This window comes from Diorhabda carinulata, chromosome 2 (genome assembly GCF_026250575.1).
Source record: "Diorhabda carinulata isolate Delta chromosome 2, icDioCari1.1, whole genome shotgun sequence".
In the NCBI taxonomy this organism is placed as follows: domain Eukaryota; kingdom Metazoa; phylum Arthropoda; class Insecta; order Coleoptera; family Chrysomelidae; genus Diorhabda; species Diorhabda carinulata.
In genome coordinates, this window is record NC_079461.1 from 23255451 (window position 1) to 23277433 (window position 21983).

General features: G+C 30.5%; 1 protein-coding gene across 3 annotated transcripts in view; it reads left to right on the plus strand.

The window, feature by feature from the left end:
* LOC130904095 (sex peptide receptor) overlaps window positions 1-21983 on the plus strand; it is a 258893-nt gene that overhangs the window by 97688 nt on the left and 139222 nt on the right. Inside the window, exon 1 of one of the 3 annotated variants that reach the window (XM_057816654.1) lies at window positions 9577-9695. The exons of the other annotated variants lie outside the window; for them this stretch is intronic. The gene's annotated coding sequence lies outside the window, so the exon portion shown is untranslated. Of the gene's footprint in view, window positions 1-9576; window positions 9696-21983 lie in introns of those variants that run through there. 3 annotated transcript variants of the gene reach the window in all.

Genomic DNA, 21983 nt, shown 5'->3' on the forward strand with positions numbered 1-21983 from the left:
GAGAAACCAGTACGTATTTCTGACGAAAAATTATTTCAGAAAGAGCATCATTATGTTTTTTCTGTCAGTTTTAATCCCTATTTAATAAGCCCCATTATATATACTCTTTCTCTTTTTTCTGCCTACCTGGGAAATGAATGAATCATCAATAAACATGGTATTTAATATTATTTCCAAAATTACATTTGTATCATTATCAGCAATAACTATCATGCTATTGAGATTACTCCCATTTCTATATGAAAATGTCAATTTGTATTTACTAGTTATTTACATATATCAATCATATTCGTAAGTATGACAGATTTCAGTAAATCGTGTTTTTAAAATGAATGATTTTTTCGTAGTTTTTCCATATTATGAAATTGTCATGATGATTCTAAAAAACATTGTCATAAGGAAATAACTAAAAATTTCTCAAATGAAATAAGGACAACTCTTACTTTTCTTCTTGTGAAAAAAAGTCATTTTTGGGAACTATTCATTGTCAAGTGCAACTGAACAAACTCTTCAAATATCACTTATAAAATAGTTAAGACTTGTCAAAACAAGACGTAAAACTAAAAGAATATTACCATAAACCTACTAACAAATTCGTTCAGGCCATCCACATTTGTGGGCAACGGATAAAAATAAAGATATTAACAAAGAAATGAACCTCTTATCTTCGAGATCGACTCCCACAGATGCAATAATTTTATTAGAAAAATATTAATTTAAATCAGTTCACAATTTTCATTTGAGAATTCTAGAAGGGTTCAGTCTAGCATTCAAAACAGACTGAATAAATATACTACTTCACCAGCATAATCCAATGTTCTCTAGTATCAATCGAATCCTACCAATTTCATTACATTACGCTTCATAACATGTTCGTTCCATTTATTGGATATGTACATAATAGTTGAGTTTACGCGTCGTCTGCTAGCGTTTATAATCATTTCAACATAAGTTTGTAGCTATTGACATATAACTAAATATTTTTGAATATTTAAAAAGAAAAACGACTCATGTAAAAGATCAAAGAAATTCTCGATTCAAATTTTCGTTCCAACTCTACTTGTTTAGAGACTATTTATTAAGGCATAATTTTAGTTTCAAATAATAAAGTCTTTTCAAATTTTTGAACAACCTTTTTCTCAGTTTAAAACGAAATAAACAGATTTGCTGATAATTATGAAGCCAGACTACATCTATACACTAAAGCCCTGCAGCTACTAGGTAAACACCAAACGGTACGAGATGGAAAATAACTAATTTTCATAGCAGAACACATTACCAGAACACGGATCATTCGAGTACTAATTTTGTGAATATTATCAAATTAGAATTAATTGTTGAACTGCAAAGACCAGTTTTGATCGAAGAAATAATTCAATAACAAGTATTTTTGCCCTTAAGGCTTTCTCGCCGAATCCTAGCAACACAGATTGAAAAGGAACAAAATAATAATTTTCACAAGAATCGATATCCTGTCATAAATTGATGTACTTGTATAATAGTTATTTTATTGAGAACGTGAAAAGCGTCGAAGTTTTCAAATAATTTAAAGCTGCAAACCCTAAACAAACTCTTCAAAAGCAACACTCATGTTTGAAGTAACTAACCACTAGGCCATTACCTCATTGTTACAAAATAACTTTCGATAGAAACTTTAACCGTAAATTAAGTTCTTGACTTGATTAGTGTTTCTCGGGTTTGTGTATTTCCAATTTCTCATTCTATAAAATCGAATTGGTCAGTTTTCATTAACAAAAACATTCTTAATTGATTGTTGTAGTAATTGTACTTCCAATGAAGTAGTGGGAAAGTGAGAATTATGTAAATAAATCAAAGGTCATTCTATCAAATATCATTTTCTATATAAAATGATATGTATCACATTCATATATGTAATACTCCTATATGGACACTTGTTATGGGAAAAATATGACAACGTTACGGTGCCGACAATATTCATTTTCTCTCTCGTTCGAGACACTTTATCTATACTGCGCATGCTTCATGAGTACAAAATAAGCACAGAGCTAACTGAAGCGCTCGGAGAAGAGAGAGAACGATACACTATTTGTTTCACTTAATCGGAACACCTTCCACTCATAAGAACTGTCCATATAAAAATATTACTTATATGATTACATTCAGCAAATAAGCCACTACATGAAATATCCAACTATGGGTATTAAATATTTGTTTGAAAATTCTGAACATTTTGTTCAAAAATATTCTTATCAATAATATACATTTCTCTATAGGAGATATCAAAAAAACATAAAACTATGATCTGTCTCCCAATTCAGGATGTCACATAACGTGCCTGTCACAGAACTAGGATTCCACAGAGAAGGCCAGGCTAACCTTCCAATTATCTTTTTTTTATTTGCTGTTGATGGTGCTGTAGTGATCGCTACAAATGTAACCGTTGATGGTTTATATTTTCCCAACGTGACAGCTGCAGAAAAGTGGAAACGAGAAATGAGAAGAGGAACGGGAATGCGGATAAGAATGATGAATGATGAGGAATGAAAAAGTAGGCAGAACAGATATGGGTAAAAAGCAGATCATGATCTAAGAAACACAAGAACTAAATTTTCAATTCCAGAATATAACCTTTTTCCCAAATAAATAGAAAAAGCGGCTTTTCCAGAAAATAAATCAGAGAATTTGATTCAAATTATAGATTACAAGCAATAGTAGATTATAATCAAATTATGAAAGAACACTACACATAACAAGCAAAGTTGGAAGTTATTAGTAAAAATTTATCGACGAGTATGAATGATAATATCATCACAAGTTTATTAAAATATATTCACACTTTGGTAAGTGATGTAATAAAAAAAGAAAACTTTTGAATCTTGAGACTGATACTTCATAAAATCTTTTGAATTGAATGAAACCTCGACAACAGACAACAAATTAATTTCTTTTTTAATTTGAAAGGGGCTATAACTCTATTATGCTAAAATAATGAATTAACCAAATAAGAAACCGATTTAAAGAAGAATGTTACAAGCCACATATGCAATACATACAGGGCCATTTGTATATTATACAATCGAGCAACATAAGAAAATTGAGGTAACGAGATAGTCCAACTCCAATTACAATTACTCAATAGATCTATCATTTAAAAGCAATTTTGTCATAAAAGACTTTAGAGTTAACAGAGCATTCAAAGCTGATACCATAATATTCAAGTTTTAATATAAAAAACACTCAACTTTCTGAAGCAAATGTTAAAGGCAATGTTTTACAATAAACCCCTTCTGATTCATACTCCATTATTTTATGTACATGGACATGTATATATGCACTATACCTATTTAAATCAAAGAGTCTTACTTTATTTAACAGATTATTCTCTAAAATAAACGGTCCGTCTCATATTTTTTCCATTTAAATTTAGTTTTTTATGAATGATGTATTGGAAAAAAATTCCCATAAAAATCCACATGATGATATTCTAAGCAATAATTATAATAGGAGGGCCACAAACATTTTTGAGTGATGATTTAGTTAACACTTATTTTTTCACAGACTAATATTTTACTAAGTGCCGTTAATGTTAACAGTGTTCGCGTTTTTAAAAGGATGGCAGAACGCTGTCAATATATAAAAAGAAGCACATCTTTCCATTATTGAATCGATTGTATGGGTTTCAGAAGATGGCAGAACACCTCAACACGTCGCAGAAACTTCTGTTTAAAGATGTTATTATGTCGACTATTACCTGGCAGAAATACTTGAACATATCTCATGCACGCCCTCATTCCGTACCCTCTATCGCACATTAATCCGCGTTATGAATGCTTTACACGTGAATAATATTATAATTATAATTTTCCAGGATATTTTCAGTGAACATTAACATACATATACATTTGGACCTGATATTTTGATAACCATACTTTTGAATTGAAAAAAAATATTTCCACAGTAACTTTGAAAATATTTGACAGACAAAAAAGTTGTGTTGTCTCGATAGAAAATTAAATGTTAACCAAAAAAGGTTGAATAGTATTTCTCTGTGTCTCATTTAGTTACTATAACAAAGTGGGGATAAAAAAATTATTATAAACATTACATTTAAAGGCTCACATCTTTTGAACAATATTAAATACAGGATATACGAATCAGAAAGTTTACGTGGATAATCCAATTTTCTAAATAAAAGCTCCTCTTATTTTCTCAAGTCTTTCACTTAGTTTTGAGAAAAAGAAAAAAGATCAATGTCGAATAATAAGATCAAATTATAATACACGTTCTTATTATCTTTACAGTATGATAATTGATTGATATAAAAATTGCAAAGAAAACATTACGAAATACTGATAACGTTTTTGCCAGAATGTTTTCTGATTTCTTTGTATCGATCTTTCCACGATGCTCATCTGAACTGAATCAATAATTATTGAGAAACTTGTACATCGACAATGTTTTACTTCAAGCAGTTTACTTCAATTCATCGGTAATATTCACACGGACGCAAGTTATTTTAGAACAAAGCAATTTTTGAGTTGCATTTCCATCATATAACTGTGTTTACTCCAAGTAGGCTAAATAAATTGATGAAATATCAATTCTCATATACAATTGCAATAGTCAACACAATAACATTATAACAAATGAAGCTTAGGTGAATAATAAAAATATTTAGGGCGTTTTACCAAGCGGAACTGTAATCTTCTTCGATAATATTTACACTTATCCACCTCCTACTATGTCTGCGTTGATTATGGGAACAATTCTGTAGAGATTGCTAATCAGTGTCAATAATTCGTCAAAACGAATAGAAAATGATATGAAGACAATGGATGTATTTATTTAACTAAGAAATGTGAACACAACGTGAAAAATTATATTTTACTGCGTCTTCACATTTTTAATCGATTTATATGTTCATACTCCTACTTAGTTAGCATCAAAAATATATTCATTTGTGATCATATCATCTATGTAACAACGTGAGCACTATCAATGCACATCTAAGTAATAAAAGGCTGAACTTTTGTACAGTTTCAGCATGTGGAAGCGGAATAATTGGAATTCTAAAGATAGATTTCATCCAATTTTCTACTCTTCGTAATGGTCAAATTTATTCCAATATTTTATAACTTCAAGATTCTCAGGTACAATGCTTCTATTGTAAAATTTATTTTTGAATTAATAAAGGAAACTTATGCAGGATAAACCAGCCGCTATAAGAATGAGAATGATAATGATGGATATTTTTTTATTGTTTGTTACATTAATTTGATGCATATATATATATATATATATATATATATATATATATATATATATATAGTAGTGTTTTATTGGGAACGTGGCAAGAAAACAGCAAAGTGGACTAACTTCAATATATTTTCCGAGCTTTCGAATACTTATGTATTCATCATCTAAGAAATATTGATTGAGATTTCCGATGATTTTGATATTATTAGAGCTTGTAAAAATTTTTAAACTCATAGAATTCCAAATTCAATATTCAAATTGACTTTGATAGAAATTTCTTCTTCACTTATAACGACCTAACCTACAACATTTATATTCTAGCCTAAAATATTCAACTACATTCATAACGAACTAATTTATTGAAATTTAATGTTATCCATAAATTTACCAATATATATTAAACATCATTCACTGAAACTCATCCTTATCTAACCTATAAAAATTCAATTCAATATTGAATTTTGAATTCTATGAATTTCAAAATTTTTACAAGTTTTGCTAATATCAAAAATCACCGGCAATCTTGATTAATTCTTGTAAGGAAAATTTTATTATTATTTGACATTCATACATTTTGTTTATATTGTATTTGACCATAATTTCAGTTCTAGACGATAAATATTCGAAAGCTCGGAAAATATATTAAAGTTAGTCTACTTTGGTGTTTCGTTGCCACGTTCCCAATAAGAAACCGCTTCAATTTCTTATTTCTTAGACCTTTTGATATGTTTATTATTATAAATCTTCTTGATTTCAGGTCTCTTCTATTTCAAAATTAGGTTTTTTTTAATAATTTTTGAAAGATAGATAAAATTGACGTTTCGACTTTTCTTTAAGTCTTTATCTCTTTATCAAAATATTATATTGGCATTGACAATTTGCGTATTTATATTGATCAATAGATTACCTACATCATGAATATCAAAATAAGAATAAAATCAAACTAGAATTTTGTTCTAATAAGAAAAATTAATTTTTCCCTCGTACTTACATCTCACATATATAGCAGTCATTCAAATTATTTGTAGTTTTATTAGAATTTACAATATAGAGCTATAAATTTTAATTAAAATATTTAGGTCTTTTTTATCATTTATAGCTTTTTCGTTTTTATGTATGCGAACTATTCCTAAGAATTCTCTTTTCCCTATGTTAGATTCCGTTTCAAGAATATTTGAATCTTTATAATCGAATTAATGTTTATATGATATTTCATGATTCGTTAATGAAGTTCTATTTTGTTATCATATTAATGACCTCTCAATCTATTTTCTAAATACTGAGATGTCTGCCCTATATAGACAGCGTCACAATTAATACAAGGCACTTGATATATAATATTACTTCTTTTGTTTTTTGTTGTTTTAGATTTTAATTTCGTGAAATATTTAGTTAATGTATTATGTCTTTTATGACTTTATTATACTAATATCATATTTATTGAAATAATTCGATAATTGTTGGCAAAGTCCTTGAACATATAGTAATGAAAAATGTTTTATGTTTTGATGTTTCGTTTCTGTTTTGCTTTCAAATTGATTGTAGTATCTGTTTATCCTTTTCTGGAATATGTTATTTCTTATTTTTTCCGGATATTTAAATGCAGTTTTTGCTTTTTGAATAGCTAAGCGTCTATATTCAGGATTTGTTAGTTGGGTAGATCTATCAGCCAAACTTATTATCACTGATCTTTTTTGTGACATAGGATGACACGAATTGAAGTTTAAATATATTGAGGACCAAGTTGGCTTCGTATACTATTCTGTTCTTATGTTATTGTTAATTCTATATAATGTGACATCAAGAAAATTGATTCTATTATTATAACCATACGGAAAAAATAGTAAGACTAGTATCAGATGATCCATTTATGATGAAATATTCTCTTCATAACCTCAATAATAAATATAATGAGGTTGTGAGATGATGAGATTTTTGCAAATATTTCTGCATATACATGAATTTATTATTTCAAATTTAAATGAAGATATATCATTTCTAAAAATTCGATTCTGTTGATTTACACAACGGGATTATTGCAGTAATATATAGCACAGTTAAAAAAATAAATTAAATATCTTTTTATTGCTTAAAATAATAACACAAGTTATTTTGAGACCATATTAATCCAGTGGTGTATTGAGAAGTTTCATTTAAAACTGACACTGTTTCACAACATATTCTGAAAATAATTAGGGCACACAAATCCCATGCCCCTGTATTTATAAATAATTTTTTATATACTGATAATGTTATTATCTAAAACAAAACAATCAAAGTATTTGTTTCATCTGCTTTTTGTATATCATTAATTCCCTGGGGAATCAAAAATGGATAAATAAGGAAGCGCATGATACTTATTTCAATGTCACAATGGTGGTTCCGAAAACAATTCATTTACAATTTAGATCATGCAAGGATCTCATCGAATTATTTTAAGGGTGATTTTTAGTGTGACATTCTCATAATATTTTGCTCTTCTATGATGTTTCTTCGATATTTTTGATGAATTATTATATCGTATTCTTGCAAATTACCTTGTTCCCTGCAGTTCAATTAATAACTTCAGTTGTTTAACATAATAACTTATTTGCTTGGTCTCCTCCAGAAAAATTATAATATTCCAGTACTGCAGAGCTGAATCGATGTTGAAATTATGATATTTCTCATTATCATAACAGCAATCCCGCTATCTAATTCAATGATATTGCTTTTAAACTAGTTTTTTAACAGCAGCAAAACTAACATTGTCCAAATGTTGGATAGATATAGAAAGAATAGAGCTACGTTTATAAAAAATGGTTGAAGGTGCACGCTATCCAAAATACAATCAGACTTTTCTCTATAAGTGTATACATTAACTTCTTGTTCCTAAGACATAACTGACTAGAGGTTCGATGATCATTTGGATTTAGGAGCATTTACCTATTTTTTCAAAGTTTCATAGCCTTCAAATTCGATAGTCTAATACTTGATAAGACGGTTTCACCTTTGTCGATGCCTTAAATGAGGACTTCTTCAATATGAAAAACTTCTTCAACATAATTCGGTTCATTTTAGTATTTTAAATATAATTTTTGGTAGAAGTTGTATTATAATTACACTCACTTTCTAGTAACTTCGTTTGAACAGTTAATAATAATTTACATGAAGTCTTAGTTGGTAGTTATAGTTTTAAAGAAGAATAAAATAGTGACTAAAAAAGGTTCATATGTACAGCTATCACTTAAGCTAATTTATTGGGATATCTAAGCCTCGGATCAAAATTATCGGAAGAAATATCAAACTGCATCATAGTATCAGGCTAAGATGCAGTAATAATTGCGATAATTTCGTCAACGACATTCAACAAACTGTACTGATATTTTCTATTCACTGGAACTTTGTAGTCTGTTATAAATTTTTTTCGAACAATTATTACTGTCCTTGTGTTATTACTATTATTGACTAACGACCGAATAGACTATTTGAATGAAAGATTCATGAAAAAAGTCAAGCCGTAACATGCGAGCGAGTTTTCTTACCATGTATTTATTCTGACAAGCAGGAAAATGGTAATAAAATCAATAATACCGGTTGAACTCTCGAATATCAAGACACTAATGCCTTATATTCGGGTGGAAGAGAAACAGCGTATTCTTTTGATTAAAAGAAAATCGGAATAGTAAACATCTGTCAAGTTCAAGAATAAGTTCCCGCTTATTGACTGCTTGACCCACCATATCTATGACTTCAAAGCAAAATTTGGTTATTTACAATGACTGTATTCTTCATTGTAATTCTATTGACTGCTAACCATTCTAATTTTATTGTTTCATAAAATATTTTTTTCTAAATTTTTTGATTCGTGAATAAGGACTAGCTTCTACTTATAAAGATTTTTTGTGATAATTACCGCCAACACTTTAATTTAAAATCTTCTCAGTGAAAACCAACTTATTAATTTATCTTTTTCACATTTATTTTCATTTATACAATTTAACATAAAACCATGAACTACTTAATTAAATATTCATTCAGTTTTCTGTAAAATTCGTACACATCAATTTTAGGAATTACGCTAATGAAATCCCACCTTTTGTTTCCTTTATAGCAGAACAGAATTTTGTATATAATAATGTATTCGTTTATAAACATTACCTACTTATAAATATCACATTTTTCTTAAGTATACTTGATTATTTTGATAGAATGCAGTGTACTTTCATTCCTAAAAATTGATAGTCGATTGAGGTAAAATTCGAAATTGTGGTTTGAATGTAGTTTGAGTAGTTGGCTAGTAGATACATTGAAAAATTTCATTGCAATAAACAATTATCTGTGATACGGTTGCACTTCGTATTTTTCAACGAGAATGTTGGAAACTACTATTTACTGTTTGTGGTATGTGTAACGGTTGGCATACGTTAGTATTCGTGACACTTCATAGGAATTTGTACTATGAATGTTGATTACAGGTGAGTAAATATTCAATAATAACTGGGTTTTTCATATTAAATCAGATTTGCTGATTTCACGCACCATCTCTCTTTTTTAGTTAGCCAACAGGAGAAACCATTCAATTATAGCTATCATTTTCAATTATAACTATAATATCGTATTTTTTAAATACACAATTAACTTTTACTAAACCTGTTGTTTGATAATACAGTTAACCTACAGAAACATGATGTTTCTATAACAAGTGCATAATTATTGTTGAACCCTTAAACGACTTATAGTATTAATTCCATTTCCTAGACTCTGCCAACATAAATAGATAATGAGACAGTTGTTGGACCAACTGATAGGTTTCTTTCCAACAAGTTTTTGTTTCTTTCAAAAAAACCTTCGAGGCTTCCTTATCATTCTAATGAGATCATCACTGGGATCAATTTTATTCTATCCTGAATTACTATGAATTTATTAAAACTAAGGAGGGTCTTACTCAGAAGTTTCATAAATTGTATTATAAAATAATATGAAGACTAATGTTTACGAATTTACGATTTGCTCTCATTCATTTCATTATTTCGAAAGTAGGAAGATGCATCAACGATGTTACTTGGCATAACCATAACCATACGTTTATTTCAGAGACTGAAAGTAAATAGTTTATTTCTGAAGACGATAAATTGGTTATTGAAACACCCGTCAGATAATGTAATTACGACTGTTGATGTAGTGGTAGTGTAAACAGTGTTCATAATGAATATTACCAACGGTTCCAAAAGTTCCAACTTTACCATATTTTGAAATCTCTGAATAGTTTTAGTGTTACTTTCGCATAGGTCCGAAGCGTTTCGAGGAATTGTAATATGTAATATATTATTATATACATTTTCGTTTATCTGGTACCGAATTCTCCTTACTTTTTGATGTGAGCTTGCCCGCGTGACTCCGCATCTAGGGTTAGCCCTAAATATTTTGCTACATAAGCCTGTGTTATCGTATTCGTAATCAGTTTTGACTTGTACTGCTCCTTTTTATTTGTGAAATTGACGTGTAACGATTTATTCTTGTTCTACGATATTCTTTACTGTTTAGTTAAGTGTTTTTTTTTATTTATTATCACTTACTTCAGGCCAGGATGACTACGTTGTCAGAAATATGGCAATAGTATCGTTTTCTTATTGAACACTGCTATGCAACAGATGAAGGACCGGTCCGAGTATAGTGAAACACTCACGTTAGTTAATAAATCATGAACTTAAACCATGTATAAGAGTTGCTAAATTAAACGTTAACATTTTATTAGAAATGAATAATCACTCATTCGATTTTTTCTGTACTGCTACACGTACACTTCTATAGTATATGCAGAGATCTCTTGTGTATGTATGTTGTTTCAATTGTTCCAATTCACTTTCCGAAAAATTTGGTAACTTTATAAGCGAATGAAAGTAATGTGGTGGAGATTCATCTTGTTGAACGTGTATAAGATCTTGCAAAATTATGTAATCAGCCGTAACAAAAAATGTATACTCAAGGATATCAACCAAAATGTTTACTTCCTGTGTATGACCTTTATTAAAAATTCACAATTGCGAATTTTCTTACTCGCAAACGTACACTCATCAGTGAGTGTAAAGTGAAGTTAATTGGAACAAAAATTGTTGAAATAGTTTTCAAAAACTGCTCTTGTTCATCCCAAGCATAGAGATTGTTCCAATTTCTTTGTAGTTAATTTAGTATTAATAAATCATCAAGAGAAACTGTTCAACATTATAAATTATCCATTTGCGCCGCATTCGCCAACTGGATATATAGTTATGGTGGCGGATCTATCTAGGGTTCTGAACTTTAATTACAAAAATGATTCAACCTTTGGCCATCTGTTTAAAAAGTCTATAAAATACGTGGTTTGTGGTTTTTCAACTTAAACTTCCTTATAAAAGAACTATTGCTTGAGCCGCTCTCTCTTTAATATACTGTAATGAGTTTTTTTCGAGATAATTCGTTTTTATATTTCTTGGTGACGATTTAAGTGTATGTCGAAGCAGAAATATTTCATTAAATTGTTCCAAAATAGAAACAGAAGCCACATTAACAATTAAATAAAATTAACTTTATAAAATTTCCTTTGAAATGTTATTAAAATAGCGTAGGCTACAATATTGATTATAACTAATGTAACTATACGTATTGAATGGAATTCATCAATAATCAACTTGCTGTTTTCTCATTAAATTTCTTAAAATAATTTTCTTCTAATAAAATGAATCAACAAGTCGTATTAAACAAAAAGACAGAAAATGAATTCAACTCGATAGAGATCTCTACCTTCTTCGTACTTATATAGCTAGTTTCCTGTTTTTTCCATTCAAAGTGAGATTTTTTCCATTTCTTATTATTTCCTCCATCAAATGAAATATGATAACTTGTCGAAGTAAGACCGTTTAATGTATACAAATGTGTAGGCGAGTCTCGCCAACCCCTGCATATATTCATTTAATACTAAAAATAACTTGAACTGATCTTTAAAATATAAACAAATGTTACAGCATCCTAGAAAACGTGTTGATATTATGCAAAAAGAAATAATCAATAAATAAACCAAATTTTCATAAATATGTCGACACAGCAGTTATTATTTTTCAATTACCCATAATAATTTCTGAAATATAGGTAAGTTGTTTGGGCTGAATTATTTACGCTGTTAAACCAAGTTATTAAACGAGTCTGACGTCCAACCTGCTGAGTCCGTAAACATAAAAATTTTTAAATAGATCAATTTCATTTCGGAAATAGATCAAAACTAACTTGATGGATTGAACTTAAAAAAATAATTAGTTGTAAATTTTAGATAAAATTCACATAACGTAAGACCACACACTATCACATGAGGTTTTCATATTCTTATAATATTCTTAAAAATGTTTTGGATTAAACTACGTTCTAGATAGTGAGTGAGTTATATATCGACCATATTTCTAAAATGTTCAAACGCAACGTCCCTCAAAGTCCTAGTCTTTACAATATTTTACAGATGATGGTTCATTTAGATATAACGAATAAATGGTTACTTATTAGAAAAATAAGCTAGGGATGATGATAAATGACATTAAAATATACATCCAAACAATTTCTTTCTCACATGTCAATGATAAAAAGTTAGTTAGGAAAAAAGTGGTTACAATTTTGTTGTAACAAACAATCTTTATAAGCTGATCTAATATCCACTTTGCACGTTATCAAGCCCTTAATCATGGATTCCATCATCAACCCGTATCAATAACTAGTGCAGATAAGCAAAAGATATCCACACGTCAACAATGATTATCTCAAACATCACAACGGCGTGATTGATAAAAAATCTGGGCATCGATATAAACCAGAAATTGTTACCTTTTATAATATGACAAAAGATGGAGTTGGTACACTCGATCAACAAAACAATTATTGAAGTATTAAACGTCAAAAGTTTTGGAAAATCATTGCTTTAACCTTATTAGATGAGCCTTCAGAATTCGATGCTATGGGGTTTAAATCAACGACTCAAAGAATAACAAAATTTCTTCCATTCCCATACAGACCTCCAAGTGATACCCTATACAGGCAGTTATTCCTAATACTTGCAATAAAAGGTTTCTTCCATGCAGATTGCTAGCGCACAACTCATACTAATAAAAAAGGCAAACAAGACATTTCCATCAACTAACGTCCGATTGCTTCAGTTCCTGCCATTTCCAAGATCTTGGAGAAAGTGGTTAACCAGTAAAACTTGAGATCTTGAATCTCCTAACATGTTCAGCGAACATCAATACGGCTTCCACAAGCATAGATCAACCGGGGATTTCCTGGCCTGTGATCAACTTTTGGACTGAAGTAATAGAAAAATATGAAGAATCCAAAGCAATTGCACTCGACATATCGAAGGCTTTTGACAGAGTTTGGCATGCCAACCTTCTTAATAAATTAACATAGTACGGTTTATAGTCCTCACTCATCCACTAGCTTGACTCATTACAGAAGTTAGCAATTTGACTTGCGATCCAGAGTTGATCAGAAACTTGGACAGCTTAGAGCTTAGAAGAATTATCTCTCACTTGTCTCTGTAGAGCAGTTTTTCCAAGACCTACTCGACAGGCAGATGTGGCTCATGAACACCGAGTTCGCCCTTCGCCCAGAACATCACTTTATTGCGAGTCCAAGTTTCCACACGGCATGCGTCACTAGAACTACTCGAGTTTCTCAAGATGGATCCTCTTGAGCTTGCTTGCTTACTTAAAAAATTAGATGAACACCTGAAAAGAATATATAAAAGAATAGTTCAAAATGTATCCTTGAAAGAAAAAAAAAGCCGTCAACAAGCTGCAAATACGCACATATATTTCTTTGAACATGGAGTATTTCAAGATTGTGCCTTATGACGTCACAATTGAAGTTTATTCTATCCATGATTTCATTCCATATATGTTGCATATATCAAGCTTTTAAGATATCCCTAATAATATGAATCCATTTCATTTAATTCAGGAATTTGGTGACCATGCAAATGGTCCTGTTCCACCCATGACATGTGATATGAAGCCCTTCTCCACTTCCTTTCATGAATGATGTGAAAAATGATCTCAATAACATTTTTCCTAATACCTAAATTGGTCGGGGAGGTCCATTTGCGTGGCCACCACGTTCCATGAATTAAATATAATGGATTCATTTTTTTGAGGATATTTTGAAAGCTTGGTATATACAACACCGGTAAACGAAATAGATAAAATAAACTCTTCTAAGTTAAGAGTAATATACTCCGCAGACTCCCGGAAAGGTGTAGAAGTGAAAGGTGCCCACTTCGAACATTTCATATGGCTTATATGATTTTTTTCTGTTTTTAGTTGTAGTCTAACCAACTAAATTTTTCTACATTTCAATTTTTTCCTCATTTAAGTAACACGATGTTCGACTGATCAATTAGAAATGTGTAATTGTGTTTTGATTCCTCCTGGAAGTAATTTCAATGGAAAATTACAATTTATGATACTTTATGACGAACTGTTTCCTTGGCATGTACAACGATATAAAAATCTACATAATTCCTAAGCTATAAATTTTATCAAGTTAAGCAAAGAGTACCTCTTTTCTGAAAAATCGATTGAAAAAGTCATTTTTGCTATCTTTGTCCCTGTAAAAGTTACGGATCATTTGGCATGAGCCCCTTGCCTTCTGATTGTAGTGTAGGATTATTTATGTCGTCAACCATAACACATGGACCTATGTAATCATCCATTGAAAATCCATAATGTTCGAATGTATAATTTAGAAAATACACTTAAATATAAGCTCTGATATCTAAACTTGAAATGCCTGAAACTCGGAAATGACGGGCTCTATGAGAAATTGTTGTCACAGTCACAGCATTATCTTTACGTCATCTACTCACTTTAGAATTTTTTGCATCAAGTCCCGTCCACCCTGTTGAGACATATTGATTTCTTGTAGTTTTTGGACATGATTATTCAGTAGGAGTAGTTATTGCCTTAAAAAATTTATTAAATGAAAAGGAAAAGTATATGCCGAAGAATGTAACAAGCCTAGTGGAATGTTAGAATAATCAGTAGTGTTTATTCCTGCCTAAACATCGACACAACATGGATTTATTCAAGGTATAAATACTTCTAAGTAATAAAGCTATTTTCAGAGAAAGCAGTGACAAAGCCCACGTAGTACAAACAACAATAAATAAACTGAGTATTTGATACTATTTACACGAACCTCCTGAACCTAAATTAGGAATGATGCTTATTTTCGTCCTTGAGAAATAATTTATGGAGGAGTTCAACAAACAAATTCTAGAGAAAACGTCTTGGACACTCGGTCTGGAAATTTCATAATTTCTATATCATCGCCGACATTTTCAATATGAAGTGCTTCCACTGATTAATATAATTAGCTAGTCATTTTACTTGGATTCCAATTCCGCCATTGCCGCACATTCATGATTTGAATAGCAGCAGCATTTTCAAGAGTAATTGATCAATCATTATAAATACCGGTGAATTGTAGAATACTCTGAATATTAACACGTAACGAGAAAAGAAAAAGGTAAAAGTGGAATAATGTGAAAAAGTTTATTTTTAACAAATTCTACATACTATTTTTCCTACAAACACGGTTGAATTGCACTTTAGATAATATCAGCATTTGTTTTGTAGAAATACTTTTCTCCGTCTGAAGTAGGAAAAGTTTTCGCTACGAAATTTAGCGTCTTGGTATAAACAACAATTTCACTAGCAGAGCAGAATAAATTTTAACAGTTATCAGAAAACGTAACCAAAACACTTTATTATAATATCAAACATCACCCACATAAATTAAATTCCATTTCTACCAGTTTAATGTTTGCTGTTTCACATTTAATAACATTTACACCTTCATAAAATGAGCTTATCGCTGTTTACAATACGCACTGTGGGTATCATAGAATAAATAACTGAAATATTCCATGTTCCAAATATAGTATTAAATAACAAGGATATAACTTCGTCATAGTGAATTAACAAAGCGTAAATAATAATAGTTTACCAAATTAAGCAGAGCGCCCACTGAATCGGAACATCACAGTCATCACGTCCGGCATATCGACAGTTGACGTCCATCGATTCAGTGTTTTAGACCCGCATATACGTGATCGACGATCTAACTGCAGAAATAAACATTATAGAATAGTCTTAAACAAATACTGGGAAGCAAAAATACGAGACCAATTTAACTCAATGGACATATCAATGATTTCTGCCGTGCAACAACAAATCAATTGATTGACCATTATTTGTTACGTGAGAAAACAAATGGAAAGATCAAGGAAAAGTTACGTGAATATTATTGTCAGAATTCTCCATATGAGGAATCATTTGAGGGTTTTTGTTTTCAAAAGTAACCATCAAAAGGTTCGAGACAGTAATTTTATGTTACTACGCCTGAAATCAGAATAACCATTAATGTTGAAGATGAAAAGCAGCTTGAACATTGGCAACAATATGTACTAATTTGATAATAATAAATTAGAATTAGAAAGCAGTACGAGAGATAAAGTGCAGACACTGCTTGGTGAAGATGAAATAGAAGTACTTACAAACCTGTTTAATAATGTTTATGTATCTGACATAATTCTATCATTGGTTTGAAGTACACTATTGTAGACATTCTGAAAAAATATGAGGCAACAAAAAACAGTGAGAACTATGAGCCTTTTTAACTTCTTATTGAAAACATTTCTGACAATAATCTACAGTATAGTAAATCAAAAAGAAATGAACCACGACGTTTATAACATTCTGTCGATTTTGAGAGATAGTTTGATATAGTCAGACATGATAAGATACTAGAAATTCTGGAAGTCACCTATAGATGTTAAAGTTTCTCACGTTATTGCTAATCTCTACTTTCGCTTAGATTACCGGATTAAAAGCTCTCCTGAAGTTTGAATAAGAATCGGAGTGAGATGAGGGTGCAAATACCTTGGTTAATAGGAAACTTGTCATCAAAATATGTTACACTGATAATACTTTTTGCTCGTTTGCATCGCACAGAAAAATCATGGTTAATAACGTACAAAGCGAGAGGAATATTTGTAAAACTTGAAAAATAATGTTTCGCAGTCGCGATCTTAACCTTCATCTCCTTATCAGGATGGCACGATGTTGTATTTTGATTGTGCTCTCTCAAGGCGCAGAGACGTGGAGACTCACGGAAAATATGCTGAAACTTTTGAAAACGTTTGAGATGTGGATCTATTTTAAAGATAAGTTGGGTTGACTGAGGCTATTTAGCTCATAAGCAAAACTTCAGAAATAGTCAACTGCTTAAAAAGTATATCAGAATAATTTAGTCATGTGAAGTGCAACCTTTATAGTACGGCACTTGGCAATTCAAGGCAAATTAATGGGAAGGAGAAATATAGATCGGTTCACAGCATCGCGGTTGAAAAATCTTTGGAAAATCAACAACTCAGCTTATCCGCGCTGCAGTAAATAAAGTAATGATAGTTAATATGACTACCAACATGAAAGCCAACAATAAAAGTACTTGAAATAAGTAATAAAGGAAATAAGTCAGCCGACCGGGTATGCAATATTTTGCATGCAATTTTTTATATTAAGAAGCTATCTGCAATCAATTGCTTAGTACTGATCAAAGAATTAGAAATACAGTCAATACATTTGACATAATCCGAAGAAGTACTCACAAGAAAAAAAATTTTTTTTTCGTCCGATAAGGACATGATCCTAGAGTGTTATCTATTTTGATTATTTAGAAAAAAAAGTTGACTAGACAATATTATATTGAGTTGCTAATACGTTGTGGGGCCAAACTTGAGAACATATGAAAGAGTTTGTTGAAGAAAAGAGTTATGTTTCATCATGAAGCTCTAGCATGTAACTGCTTGCACCTAGAGTACCTTGGATTAACAGATTTGTTTGATTACGCCTCGGTCTCTTTGCTTCTCCTGCTCCGTGATCGTTTGTTTTCAAGTAAAAATCGTGCCAACTGCTTGGAAGTTTTCAAATTGTGATTTAATGAAATTTACACCTGGACTTTGGTTATTATAATGTAATTTGTAAAACGACCGAAATATACGGCAAGTAATGACCTGTATTTAATTGACCAAGTATTGTGATTGGTTTAACATTATATATTTTAAGATCCTGTACTAGTCGATTTAAATAGAACAGCCTAATATTTATTTAAACTTCAAATAACTTTTTATATTTAATAACATTTTAAAATTTAGAATCTGAAACACATCACTTGAATTTCTCTTTTGAAAGAATATCCTGTATTGTTAAAAAATACAACAGAATATTCGTTAACTGCGTGATCATATAGGCTAAACATGGGTTACAAAGGAGAGAAAAATAACCGAACCGAGTGAATAACATTATTTATAAATCTTAAACAATCGAATATAGGAAATTTTAATTTTACATCCAAAGTTCAATGACAAAGATAAACAAACTGGCAATTTCCCATTAATTTGCAGTGGTAGTTCAATAAAGCTATATAGAGGAATGTAAAACTTGTATAGGATCCTAATAAGTAATTCATTTGAACTACATATTGAACTACATCAGTACACAAATATTTTAGATCGAATGCATATCATACAAACAAAACAAGTCAATATATGTTCCAATAATATAGTAACAGCTCTTGATTCTCCGAATATGATTGAAAACAATGTCCACTGAATTTCAATAAAGGGTTAATTATTGCTTCGTATTAAATTTTCTATATTGATTGGAAATTACAACATTGTTCAATACGTAGATGTGGGCGGCCAAACGGCATTTGAATATTTCAACAGATAATGCTTTTAAATTGTTTCCCAATTTTCTTTATTTCTTTAAGATCATCGAAAAAAATAGCAATTAACACTTCGATGGCATTATGACATAATAAATACCCAGAAAATCGGGGAATGCATGAGGCGTATATTATTTTAAATTCAATAGATATAATTAGACCATAACATAATCATGTTAATGAATATTTATCACCATGATTCAAGAAAACATGCGAAAATATTTTGTGACTTTATTACTTGTCAAATAGTTTCCTTCAAATGTTTATGTACCGATTCACGAGATTCTCTGCGATCCATTGAAAAACTTTCCAAAATCAAATATGATTATGATTTTAAATTTTATCAAGGATATTTTTAGTTGAGGATGTCATTTCAGGATTTAAAAAGAAAAGCTAAAACTCGCCGTGCTTTGAGGATTACGTAAAAAGATGAGCGTGCCCTTAGGACATCAGAAGAGAAAAAAAATATTAAAATGAATTTTCCAAAGATCATTTATTCAATTAATTCCCATTTCACATATCTGGAAATTTCTTGGTGAATCTGTATTATTAAATATAATAATTATGGTCATAGATTAAACTATTTGCTATTCAAAGAATTAATCTCCTTTCTAGACGGCATTATAACAGAATAAAAACCCGAGGAATTGTGAAATACACGATGCACATAACAGGCCAGACGACGCACATAAGAGCCAGACGCATATTATTATGAATTCAATGGATATAATTAATGCTAATAAATATTCATTATCATGATTCAAGAGAGGGCTTGGAAAAATACTTTGTGTGAAAATATGAAAATAAATTTCTTAAATAAAAAAAAAACTTTGGATTTGCTTCGTAGGTTATAAAATTCATTACATTTAGTAGGAAAAAGGTTCTTGAGTGAAAGTAATCTTAATCTTGGTATTGAGTCCAAAAAATATTCCTTTCTCTGTGGAAACTCTAGTGCTTTATAGTGCTTATTTTGAATAATTATTATAACTGAAGTGAACTTTTTTCGTTAAAATTAAATTAATTGTACAAAGAAAAATATCCATTTCGTATATGTTCATGAGTTTAAGAAAGGTTTGGGGTATCCAATTACCTCAAAATTTTATTCAAAATTATGTCGCAAGATTGCGGATTCACTCGTAAACGAACAACGAAGCAGTGATGAAAATTATAAAAATGGAATATTGATTTTACAAGGAAAATTTTTCATGAACAATACTTATCTTGTGTTATCAAAGAAACCATTACTATATATACTGAACACACTGTTAACATTACCACTACACTAACAGTCACAATTACACCTAACATAACCTTCAGACGAAACTTTGGTAATCGAAGCACGCGTCAGACAGTGTGAGTGTTAGTCTAGTGGTAGTTTAAACAGTGTATTGAGTATGAATATCACCAAAGAACTGTTCCAAAATTTCCAAAGGTTGACTTTCCGAAATCTATCACGATACACGGGGACTTTGGCCTCAAATTGTTTAATGGGTATACCAAACAGTAATCAAGCTCATGATCACGTACACATCGCTCGTTTGCTGGTTGAAAGCTGAACAAATAACAGCTCACGAAAAATTAGACATGATTCAAATACTGATCTGCCAGGTGGTAACAGTAGCAAAAACAATCTGCCCAACCATAGCCTTAGAAGCGCAGCTGAACCTGGCACCTTGACCTTGATTGGGTATTTGTGGACCAAAATGTAAGCTCTTCATGCTACTAGGTGAATTATTCAACATTTTCTTGGTGGAGTTACTACTAATAAACCAATGTGCTCAGTATTGTTTGGATGGAAACCTCTCCACAAATCACATTCATATTCTCTCAGATAGCCAAGCAGCATTGAAGGTCTTGAAACCTATTAAGTGCACGTCCAAACTAGCGTGGGAATGCAACATTAATAAGCACTGAGTAAAAGAGGACACCAAGTAGTAACTCCACGTTAATATTTGGTTCAATTAATTAACGCTAGATATTACTTCTATTTTTGGCGTCTTTCACTTTAATTGATAGAAATATTTTTTATCAAATGTCGAAACTGTCGAAACCACATACTATCATATAATTTCAATTTCAAAGTGTTGTGGGTCCATTATTATTTGATATAATAATATTATAAAATGAACAATTATTATTTAATAATCGATCCCAACTTCCCTAAAACCCTGGTATAAACGTATTCATTGCGATCACACAACAGCTAATCAACCGATGACCAACTATTAAAGTATTTAAATCTTCTATGTTATCTTGTTAAAATCTATATGAATATACCAAAATTGAATAAGACTATCAAGTGTTCCGGATTGAATACATTTTTCTAAAAAAATAAATGAGTTTTAATAGTATACTCGTAATTTGTATTTTGTACGAAAAGATTTTCATTTGCTACTTAGAATAATAAGTTTGAATTAATATTTTTCTGTTGTCCTCATAAAATACAATCCAACGATTAAAAGTAGTAGTATTTATGAAATAGCTTAGAGGTAATTATCAAAATCAGCAAAAAAAATTCAAACCTTGTGAGGAAAACCAAAAGATATGCATCGACTTGTACAGAATACATTGTTGCTTGAGTATCTACTACCTAGTAAGAATAAATTTTATAAAATTCTTTCTTAACTTGCAAGTAAGATGCTTTAATGCGTTATTGTTTCAGAAAGCTTTAACACTAGCAGCAGTATTTTTGGGTTACAAACATTTATGGAAAAGAATTGGGTAGGATTCAGATACAGAAACCAGGAAAACTAAAACAAGCAAACATAGTAAATATGAGAAAAAACTATCAACAGCGAGTACCTATTATACGAAATGTAAGGTTTGAAGGAATATTTTGAGCAAAAATGGTCAAATTTGGCTAAGAAATAAGTGTTTTTCACCAACTTACCAATTATTTATTTCAATTAAGAAGATTGATTTATTGTAGTTTAAGACATTACCTCATACACTCTATTCGC